The sequence below is a fragment of the Chinchilla lanigera genome, unplaced genomic scaffold, assembly GCF_000276665.1.
Source record: "Chinchilla lanigera isolate Chin_1 unplaced genomic scaffold, ChiLan1.0 scaffold00002, whole genome shotgun sequence".
In the NCBI taxonomy this organism is placed as follows: Eukaryota; Metazoa; Chordata; class Mammalia; order Rodentia; family Chinchillidae; genus Chinchilla; species Chinchilla lanigera.
The window spans coordinates 5119172-5131056 of record NW_004955403.1 but is presented as its reverse complement, the minus strand read 5'-3'; the positions used below and the strand labels follow the sequence as shown (position 1 = coordinate 5131056).

Here is an 11885-nt window from a genome sequence, read left to right as displayed (position 1 = left end):
ATGGCTGACCCCTCCTTCCTTTCTGAGAGCTTTGTAGGTTTACATTACTCACTAAATTTGACTTCTCCGACTCAGGGTCCTCACCTGAGGATAATAACAGCTATTTGGCGGTTTTGTCTTATAAGAAGCAACAATAAACATACACCACTTAAACGTAGCTGGTTCAAACTAGTTATTCAACATGGGGGAGTATGTTGCTATTATTACTATTTATAAAATATAGAGAATAAGAATAAAATGGTCATAAGAAATCCCTAAAGGAACAGGGCCCACCTTAACACTGATTAGGAGCTTGAGCCAATTCTAGATGTTCAAAGTTCGTTCTTCATTCTGAACTATGCAATGCGCACCACAGTCCTAAGCAGATTATTTACTGAAAACTTGGGTTACTTATGGCTTTGTCTCCTCCAGGACGTCACAAACTCTTCAGACAAGGGAGATTTCCTTGACTACCTGTGACTCTCCGTTAAGGTTTTGCAGATAGAGGAATACTCACTTAGTAATTGTCTTAGTAAATTGAATTGATAGTCTGAGCATCTACTATTTATCTTCACATTTACAAAATTATGACTTCATTTTACACTGCCTGGGATGTCAGCACAGTAGAGCTCAGCAAGTGCTGGAAAGATACACTTTGCCCCAAACTAACACTCTTGATTAAAGCTCCAAACATATAATAGAATCAGTGCTGGGAACTGATAAATGCTTGCAGTAGTAGTGTTAGCCAAATTTCATGACGAATATCAGTCTGTGGGGCTCAGAAACACGAAATTTCCTGTTCTAAGGCATACTGGGAATTCCTGAAATCATAACTTTTGGTATTATTAAAATGGAAAGAATTATAACCTATAGCAAATATTCCAACGCTGAAAAACGTCATAGAACATTGTTGGCTAGTAGTCAGTTAATAAGGCACTAGCCAGATTTGTGTGTCAGAAAGGTAATTTAAAGATTGATTTTGCTTGTAAAACTTGAATCTTGGAATAGCCTCAGTTACTGTTTCTATTTGGATGTCCCCCAAAACGCCATGTGCTCAAAGGTGGTGCTTCTGAAAGGTGCGAGGGTTATGGGGGCGTTCGATCTAAATGTGACGTTAGGAGATGAGATCTGATTGGAGGAGGAGGACGGCGTGCCTGGCCTGGAAGGGTGGGATTTCCTCCCTGCTTCCTCCCTTCAGTCTCAGGGCGCGGCCACCACGCTGCCCACCGTGCAGGACCGAAACTTCTCAATGTGAGCCAAAGTACACGTCTGTCCCTTCAAGAACCGGGTGTTTGGTGCCGTGTCCGAGCAACAAAGACGGTAACTAAGACAGCTTTCCTCTGATCTGTGTGAAACGTACTGTACCTAAAATGAATTAACACCTATACTACATTTTCCAAGACGGTTCACGATTAGAAGCCCAAAGCACAGCGGTGACACAGCAGCCAGACCGCAAGGCTGGCTGAGCAGAGCTCAGGACTGACTCTCACCCTCCTGCTCTTGGAAATGGAGATGTGGGCTCCACCTCTGACTCCGGATCAGCATCCCCCACTCCGCCCCGCCCTTAATTTCCACTTCTCTTAGGCGGACACATTTGAACCCCGTACCATCCCTGTATCTGTGGTCCTAGTTTATCTTCCTCAGGAATATTATATTTTATTCTCTTTCCTGATCTAAGAATTGATTTTTACTTTAGATTCATAATGCCAAGAAGGAATTTCCTAAGGAAAACATTCAAGAAGAATCTGGACACTAATATTTCCCAAGTATGTCACATAATTTAAATGGGTAATATTTTTTCAAGTAATATTATGCTACTAACATGAAGAATTAAAAATCGCATTTTAAGAATTTTAGACACCTCTGTTGACATATTTAAAAATATAAAATCACTTAGAAACTGAGTGAGCAACTGTTTTCTTGTTTTCTTTTTTTCTGTATTTACTCCCTTTTTTGCATCAAAAATGAAACCAGGTATAGCAAAGTTTTCCCATTTTTAAATATTTTGTCTATACATTTTATACACAGAAAGTTTCTAACTTAAGTCTAAATGTATGATCTTTATCTTTTCTCTAGAAACAGTGCTTTATCTCTGGTTTTAGCCTTTGAAAAATAAATTAATTTACACATATAGTTTTAGGAGTTCAAATTTAAAGAAAAATTTGCATTTATATAAAAATGCTACTGAGAAGAAAAGTAACAAATTTAAAGATGGAAACCTAAATGTTGCTTTGTGTATATGATCTTTGGTTAGCTAATATTTGCTAGGTTTAACTTTTGTCAACTCTCAATGACAATTTGGAAAGCTTCAGGTATGTCCTGCTTCAAAATCAGCTACATTAACTAATTTATGATTTAAAACACATGATTAGGTTTCTGTTTATGTGTCTTATAAAATACTTTAAAACTTCTCCATGTCAATATATGTATTTTTTAGGATATGAGACAAGCCCTTTAAGCTGAAGTTTATAAAACATGCATCTATATTCAATATGGAATCCTCAAAATCAAGCTTAATCCCTTTAAAGAAATATGATGACACCATCAAAGACAAATTATTGCCCATTTTTGGAGGAAAAAAATTAAGGTATGAATCAGTAAGTGGAAAGTTTTGGGTTTTAATCTCCGTAACTACCATATTCTCTGGCCAGTTATGACATGAAACTTCATAATCTTAGAGGACTTTACAAAATAATGAAGTTCACCTGTCACAAACTCAAAAGCAAAAGCCCAATGACTATGTCCAAGAAACACAGAGGTGTTTCCTTAATGACCAAAGAGCTGATGAGATGCTGAACATGATGATCAGGGAAAGTATCACAGATGAAGTAAAATCTAACCAACACTTCAAAGAAAATCAAAGCCAGAGGTGGTTACAGAGATGGCAAAGGTCAAGAAATAGACAGGCCTGTAAGAGAGGGAAAGAAAGCTATGGTGATAACGGACTGTCCCAATAGGAATTCTATCAATGAACCTAACTAGCCTGTGTTAGATTGAAGGAGACATTTCATCCTTGACTATGAAATGCACTCAAGTAGATTAAACACAGCCTCTCTAATCCTTTCTTTCCAAGGACCTTCAAAAATATAAAACAAATGCAATTAAAAGTCACACCGCAGGGGCTGGGGATTTAGCTCAGTGGCAAAAGCGCCTGCCTGGCAAACGCAAGGTTGTGAGTTCGGTTCCCGGTACCGGAGAAAAACCAAAAAACAAAAACAAAAACAACAACAACAAAAAAAGTCACACCGCATAGATTATAGATGAAATTTTAACATACAGTATAACAAGTTCTTAAGAAATAACCATAAATAATTCTGACCAATAACTGGAAATTACAGCCATTTTCCAAAAAGGAAAATGATTTTTGCAGAATAAAATCCATTACAAGTAAATACTTAAATAAAACTAAATGAATTTCAAATGCAATTCTCTCAATATCATGAGGTAGTGAAGGGGACTAGACAAACACTTATGCTTCTCGAAGTGAGAGAAATGCCCAGGAGTAAAAAGATGGTAGAAAGAGATTCTATAAACACTGCAGCAGCAGTAAGAGTAGATGGTTTTTATTGTTATTAACTCAGAATTTGACTCATCAAAGCTCTAAAATTGGAAATTTGTCTTTTTCTGTACTCAGGTCACCTAAATCTATTAAAATTAGGCATGTAAATAAGCAACTTGCAGATAGGCTTATTTTAAGTTGCATTCTAATTGTTTATAAGTCAAGTTTTTCACTCTTCCAGCACACATGATGGGATTCCTGTTATTCCACTTTCACAGTGAACTTGATTCTATGTAAGAAAGCATAAAAGTCATATTCTGTGAGGCTTTTCTTGTTTGTCATTTTGTTAGGTGCCTAAATGCAGTGGTGATGGGTATCACTGATTTGCTCTAGAATGACAGCATGAGTAAAATAAGTGCTTGATGTGTTCGTCTTCATATCACTCCCCCAAATGTTTCCTCCACATACAGCTCCCCGTTTTCACAGCCGTCTATGTTACTGTCAGTAGCGAGGATTCTTTTAGCTTGTAATGAGCACTTCAGAAATTAAGAAACTTCAGGCACAGTGGACATTTTGAGAGTTTAAATTTCATCCCACATAGAAAAGTTCCTTTTTACTGAAGTATTAAGGGAGGGAAAATAGTCATAGTAAAAAGAGGATGTGTCTTCTCTCAGAAGTACTGGAGGCTATACAGGTGCAGAGCAAGAAAGCACAGTGTATTTGAAACTCACTGGCAAACGTAATTCTTCAAATGAAGATTGAGATTGTCCATATGATTTCTCTCACCCTGTACTAACAAGTATAGCAGCCTTTTATTTAATTATGTCACTCTGAACAGAGTGTGCTTATTGGTTCTTGCAGAATCACAAATGAAAGAAAACTGTAACTTTGAGGTTGAAGGATTCGCAGGCTGCTTACCCGTGCTCCTTCAGTTTCAGGTACCTTCTGTACACCTGTCTCCCAAGGCTTTCCCATTCACTGAAAGCAACTTAGTGACTTCATTGCACTTCTTCCTTCTTTCTTCAAAAAATAAATAAATAAATAAATAAATAAATAAATAAATAAATGCCTACCTACAAATAAAACACAGAGTTTGATTTCTGTCTTCAGAAGAAGTAAAACCTAGACAGATTACTAACACATGTAAAGTATTATTTAAGTGAATATGTTTTAAGTGAAAGAAACAGGAAAATGCCATGGTAACATATTTTGTTTCTCTTTGATTTGTTGGTTGGTTGCAGAAGAAAGAGCATCATTGGCTGATTATTTTCTCAGGAAAGACACACAGAGAAGTCCTGAAAGAGACCCACTTCCTACTCTCAAAGCAAAACAAGTCACACTGTGTGGAGGCAGAAAAAGTGGGAAACTAGCTTGTTGTGATTGAGCTGAAATGGAGAACCCACAAGAACGCTCAGGAAGAGAGAGGAGAGAGAAACAAGTGGAGTTGGTAGGGAACTCTGAGAGCTGGTCCGTGCCCAGGTCAGCAGGGAGGAAGTGGGTACAGGTAAAGGCACAAATGCAAGGTGGCCCCAGATCTGTGTGCTGGCCTGTTCTCAGCTGAGGAAGTTGCTAAATTTGTTTATCCCTTTCCTTAAACAATATGTGCATGCATACTAACCAGGCTTCCTGAAGGTCAGTGGAACACAGGACATTTTTCTGTGTGGTCTTTGCATTTATTTAAAAAATGATAGCAGGGGACACGGGAGCCTTGAGTTCTGGGGATGCATAGAGCACACAGCACCTGACCAATGGGGAGAGGAGACTGCCCACCTCTACAGGTTCTGCTGTGGTCTGAAAAGGACATTCCCACACACACGTGAGCATTCAAGTCCTGGGTCCTGTGGGGAAAGACTTCAGAACTGTTCTTGGACAGAATTTAACTGGACAGATTGAGTCATATCACAGCAAAAATGTCCTTCCAGCTTCACTTAGACCGTTCCACAATTCCCAGCCTTCTTGAAAAGAATGACATGGACACATCATTGTGAGATATCTTCTCTTTATAAATCTTTAGACACATTGGGCTTTGGAAAAACAACATTGGTAGCAACACGCGATTCAGATTGTTAACGTACGATGTCTCTCAGTTACAGCTGTCTAAATTTGAGGTAGTCTACTTGGTTTTCTACTCAAACAACCCCATGTACTTGCTGATAAAATCTCCATTTCTTGCATTTTCAAATTTATGCTTTCACTCTGGATTTTCGCTAATTAACTCACTTATGAGTATATATTTTAAAAATAATTACTCAGACCCTATTTTGTATCAAAATGTCCTAGGTACATGAACACAATAAATACTATGATTGAATTTTATAGTACATATTATGGGATATATTGTGATGGTATGATTCATAAGATTGTTTCCCAGTGATGTTGTGGTGGTCTTAGTTTAAATACACTCCTCTGTCTTCTAGCAATGATACTCTTACTTAACAATGCACTTCTCAGAAATGTATATCCCTTTCCTTAAACAATATGTGCATGCATACTAACCAGAACATGGTATGATCTCCACAGAAATTAGGAATATCTGTAAAAAGCACATTATCTGCAATAAAATATGTAAGTGAAATGGAACAGAAGGCTTGAAACTAATCTGCAGGTTACCACACAGCAACTTTTAAATGCGCTTCTTGAAATATATATTTCAACAACTCATTAAACAAATTTAGCAAAAGCATCTGCCCAACTGTGGCAGATCCGTTGCATGTGGAAAGCAGGCTTGAGATCTGTGACATAAGGTGACATAGCAACAGCCAGAGCTGCGTCGCACATTTGCTGTGTTTGTACTGCGCTCCACGGCCAGTTCTGCATTTCACACACAGGGTGTCATTCTATCCGCACGGCAATCCCAAGAACAAGGCACAAGCCTAGGATAGAAACGAGGCAAGGAGCGCTTTCAAAGGTGAACTGGCTGGCTTAAAATCCTGAGCCGGAAAGTGTCAGCGCCCGGTGAAAATTCAGTTCTCTCTGACCCCAGTTCTCACTTTTCTTGACACAGAGTATAACCAAACTCTGACCTCACTCATTTAAAATAAAAGTCAATGAAGAAGAAATACCACGGAAACACCGCCAGTGTCTTTACACCATAGTTTTTGTAAATAATATGATTTCCATGTGTATATGCTTTGATATCTGAAATGTAATGCATATCCTTTAATTTTTCTATAAATTATTTATCATTAATCTAGTGAACTAAATTTTCACCATCTTTCAGCAATTTATGCATCAAATTCTGAATATAATTTTTTAGTTTTTAAGAAATAACCATTTAGTCAAAACAAAATTTGTAAAACTCTGAAATCTGGCTTGTGCATTTATATACAAATAAAAATGCCTTCTTGTCAAAATAATATATACTTCATGATAAAATTAGAAGATAACATATTTTAATCATCCCAATGTAATTCAATATATTAAGTGTGTGTCTGTGAAATTCTTACATCCATTTAGATTATCCAGATAAATTGTCTTATTCTATATTTACAACTACAAATATTTACCTTACAGTTTTGTACACTGTGTGAATTTTATTGTAGAAATGTAAACATTTGATAATGTTGCTTACTTTGAAAGTCATGAAAATTATTGGCTTCCTTCAATTAAAAGACTTCTCACCTTTAAAATAGATATCATCTCCCTTTCTCATAAGATAGTTAATTTATGTAGAATCTTATTTCTTAGTTTGCATTCTCATCTTTCAGATCTTTTTCAGTGATCTATTAAATGTCCGTTTGTAATGATTCTACACTTTGCAAGATATATATATTCTTCAGTCAAAGTTTAACATCAAGTAGAACTGATAAAATTCCTAATAAGATTGTTTGTTTGTTTTTGTTAGTATTAGCTTTGTTTGTGCTATATCCATCATAGACATATTGCAGAAATGAATTCAATTTGTTGTCCTAAGCCTACACTGGAAAGATCCTCTCAGTGTAAGACTGCTAAATATCTTGTGATGTGAGAAAAAGAAAGAACGAATTAGAATGAATATGTGGGTCCTCACAGAGCTTGTAATATAAATTTGATCCAAATATAAGATTAATATTAAAAACATTTAGGAAATTAAAGAATGATCACTTAAATGTAGTTTTTGAATCCTTAGGGTTTTTGTGAAATGGTTTTCCACTTCGCATCAAACAGCCACACAATTTCTACCGCTCTGATTCTCCCTTTCTCTCTAGCTTGAGTTCCCCATGACCAAGGGCTGTTCTCACTCAACATTTCAACAGAAGCAGTTTTATTAATTGAAGGTATATGTATATATATAAATATATAATAGATAGTATAGGTAGTGTAGTAATACATTATATACTATATATACTAATAAATAAACATAGTGTGTGTGTGTGTGTATATATATATATATCTATATATATATATACTAGAAAACTCATTTGCAGTCATTCGTGAAATAAGAGAAATAGATCTAATCCATTGTTAAGAAAAGGCTTTAATCTTTAGTAAATACTTATTAGGGACCAACATAGACCATACCTTCATAGACTAAGAGTCATAAAATATGGCATAAGATGATGCAGACACATATATTACAGCTACAGACTGATGACTAAGGAAAGAAGTACGATTAGTAGCATCTAGTCCCTAAAATTCTGCTTATATCCTTTGTTAAACTTTTCACCTATGCATAATTTACTCAGTGGTCATACATTTCTCCCCTCGTTTTATTCTTTACAAACCAGGAAAGCATATGTCATACTAGACCAAAGTCCTTAGGTAAATAAAAATTCTTATTAAAAATTCTAAGTAAATCTGAAATTTTCCAAGAAAAAATTGGTACCTATCTAGCAAACTGTTTCTCTCCAATTGAAGCAAACCTATGAAACACAGGTTGTACGTAATTTCAGGGCTTATGGGCAGAAAAGTACTTAAATGATCACTGTGCATTTCATTTTTCTGTGTGTGTGAATATCTACCCTCTCCCACAATGTCAAGAGTTGCCTATAGATACACAGCTTATAATGGCTTATAAGAAAAGCCAAACTCCCAGGATTGAAATTCAGGCCCTATCTCTGATGCTTTTCAAATTAGACACAAGAAAAACCCAACAGGCTTGCAGTAAATATTTGTTTAATAAATAAACATATTGTAGAGCCACAAATTGATTATGTCTCTGTGATAATAGACAGGTATGCATGTGTCTTGAATAACACTTGAGAAATTCTGAAACAAAGCACAATTATATTAGGAAGTAACTAGGTTCGTTACTACATCTCACTGAGTTCACAAGTTACCTTCCATACGAGAGCATGTTCCTAGGAAAAAATTAAGGGTCTTTGTCCTATTTCTATACATTTATAATCATGAGGAAAATTATTAGGGGGATCTTGTGGAACTGTGAAATAAGTCACTTAAAAGCTTAATTAGATGATGACAGGCTTAAAGTTGAAAAGCCAGTTATTTAGAGAATATTCTCCCAAATCAAGAAATTAGCAAACAACTATAAAGTACTAACTAAAACACATGGTAGCATATTTTTACAATAGGGTATAAGGATGTGATTTTTGTCACACATAAAAGTTGACCTCATCATAGGACTATGATTTTGCTCTAAATAATATAAAGAAAGCATTTCATATTTATTTTGAACTGAAAGTATCCAAAGCACTTCAGAGTAGCCATTCAACACTCTCTGGACAAAGGTCAGTGTTCACAGCTTGATCTGAAATGATATCTTAAAAAGACACCAAGATAATATGGAACAAATGCCATCTTATTAGTTATTAGAATATTCTAGAAGAATGCATAAAGCAAAAGACTGGTCAGTAACTCAGTATAGCTGAGTCCTAGTTGAAAATCTGATGTGCTTAAAAATGCCCTTATAGATTACAAAATATAAAATCTCTAGCTTAAAAAAATCTTAATACAAAAATACATTTTACTTCAATGTTCTTGGAATAGTAGGAATACGCTAGGCCGTTATGGAAATCATTGTGAGCAAATATATTTAGATGGAGACACACAAGTGGAGGAACATCACCAAAGACAAAGTAAATAATGAATGAAAACTTAGGACTGCATTAGGATCGGATATTTAGCTTTTATGCCTAACACGGCTGTCTGGGAGGATTTTCAGGGTGCATGACTCCTCACCTGTTCTGAAGAGCTTGTACAATGTCCACTATTTCTTCTGAGCTAGGTACTTTCCGGCATGCTCCTGTTTTATCACACTTTGACAGAGCGACAGACAAATTTGCACCCAACCTCTGGAAGGTTACTAAGGACTTCACTAAATTAACCTACTGTGGCCTAATTGCTTCACTTTTTTTTTTTTAAATTGAATAGCAGCAATAACAAAGTATGAAAATCTAATGAGGCACAGCTTGGAGAACTCTAATAAACATCTAGAAGAATCCTTTACTTCTAAAGAAAGCTCTGGGAATTTTATAACCCTAAATTGATCAACAGAGCCCTTTTATCTGATAGCACAATTTTCTCAGATTGTAGGCAGCAGGAGTCTAAGAAAACGTTGTACCTATAAAATTGGATACAGCCCAACAGCTTGAATTTTTACTTAACTTGAAAGTGTTTATACATTTTTATTAAGATTCCTTCATTAGCCTTTAATACTCCATTTTCTGCTTGTGGAGGATGTATTAATACCAGATCCTAGCCCAGAAGACAGCAAAACCTAATCAGAATGTATTACTCATGGGTGCCGCTTTTGCCACCTGAAACTGGTCTCGCCTCCATGAGCACACACGGTCTGCACCCTGACAGCTCGAGAATTCATCAAGGGAAAGTCACATGTGTGACCAAGTTTAGGGTGAAAAAATAATTATCAGATATGGCACTTCCAAATTCCCTAGCATTAGAGATAAGAAAATCTTGTTTGCGAGAAAGCCTGAGTAATAAGATATTCTGGGTAAATTGATTTTTCTACCTAAATCATCACAAATGCATAAACATTTTAGGCTATTTTAAAATAAGGTGAAATGAGAGATGAATATGAATCATGTTGGACATGATGGTAATAATAATGTATTTATGATTCTTATTCATTTGGACGTGGGAAGTATATAGGCATGTGTACAGGATATATGTGTGTGTTCTACTACAGCCTAAACAGATATTAACAAAGATAAAGCAAATGTATGAGACATCCTCTTATACAAAATTAGGTACAAATGTGTTGGTTTAAGACAATGTATCAGTGTTTCTAAATATAATGAGCAACACATGGCTGGGTAACAAAGGTGGACAGCTGTCCTTGGATGTAAACCAAGATACAGTTGGAGTCATTCCCAGATTAGATGGCAAGCACACCAAGTAAAACGATCGTGGTGCCTGAGGATCTGGAAACATCAAGAGAGATCTTACCCAGATCAGTACTCCCTGAAAAAGGTGGAATTTGGCAAAGAAAAGTCCAGCAAGAAAAAACGTCAAAGTAAGGTCCAGATTTTTTTTTAATGTAAAAATATACTACATATTAGAATAAATTATTTCTTTATTTTTCTCTCCCTCCCTATAAAGTTTACTGGAAAATATATTTCAAGTTCATAGATTGTGAAGATCTCTAATCTCATCAACATCCACCTGAAACAATAGCTGCTTTCTATAATTTCATGAACTAATAATATGTCTTCATCCTAAAAATATCTCCTGTCAAAAATACATTACTGGGGTAATGATTTCAGAGAGAGCACAACTGAATGTAGGTTTCAGTATTTTTCTAACTGAAAAAAAAGAACCTGTTGACACTTTCATCATACAAAATAAACTACAATATACTGGCTGGCTTGATTTTTTATTGAATATGTTATTACATGTATAAAGAGGAAAATGTCACCAAAGATAAAGCAATATTTTATGTTTGATATGCGAGCTAATAACACTGTTCTGACATGTGGGAGTTATGTGCTTTTCAGCAAGGTTGCTTCATCCTCTTGCAGACTCCTATTGTAGGTAAAGTTCAAGGAGGCAGCCTTCTTGCTTCTTACATTTGAGAGTTAACGTTCATGCAAGTTCTGAAGCTGCAGGGACATTACAGTGGCCTCTGCACTTGTGTAATAACTTAGAATACCTCTTACATTACAAGGGGTGAAAAACTACAAAGATTTAACTGTGAAATATCTTTACAATAAAAGGCATATTAGAATGCAACAAGTTATCAGAAAGTTCATACATAATGATTAAGTTTGCTTTATGCCAGGGATGCAAGGATGGTTCAATATAAATCAATAAACAGAAAAAAATCACATAAAATCAAACAAGGACCAAAAAAAGTGATCATCTGGATAGTAACAAAAAATGACTTGAACAAAGATTCGAGTTCGTAGTAAAAACTCTGATAAAAATATGAATAGAGAGACCTTACCTAAAACTGATAAAAGCCAATTAGACAAGCCAACTACTAGAACCATAATAAATTGGGGAAAACTAA

General features: G+C 35.6%; 1 long non-coding RNA gene across 1 annotated transcript; it reads left to right on the top strand.

Annotated features, from left to right (window-relative positions):
- The first annotated feature begins 1133 nt into the window (after nt 1-1133).
- On the top strand, nt 1134-2555 carry LOC102023313. Its single transcript, XR_259159.1, has 3 exons — nt 1134-1299; nt 1676-1745; nt 2417-2555. It is a non-coding gene; the product is annotated as an uncharacterized LOC102023313 (long non-coding RNA).
- Nucleotides 2556-11885: the final 9330 nt, after the last annotated feature.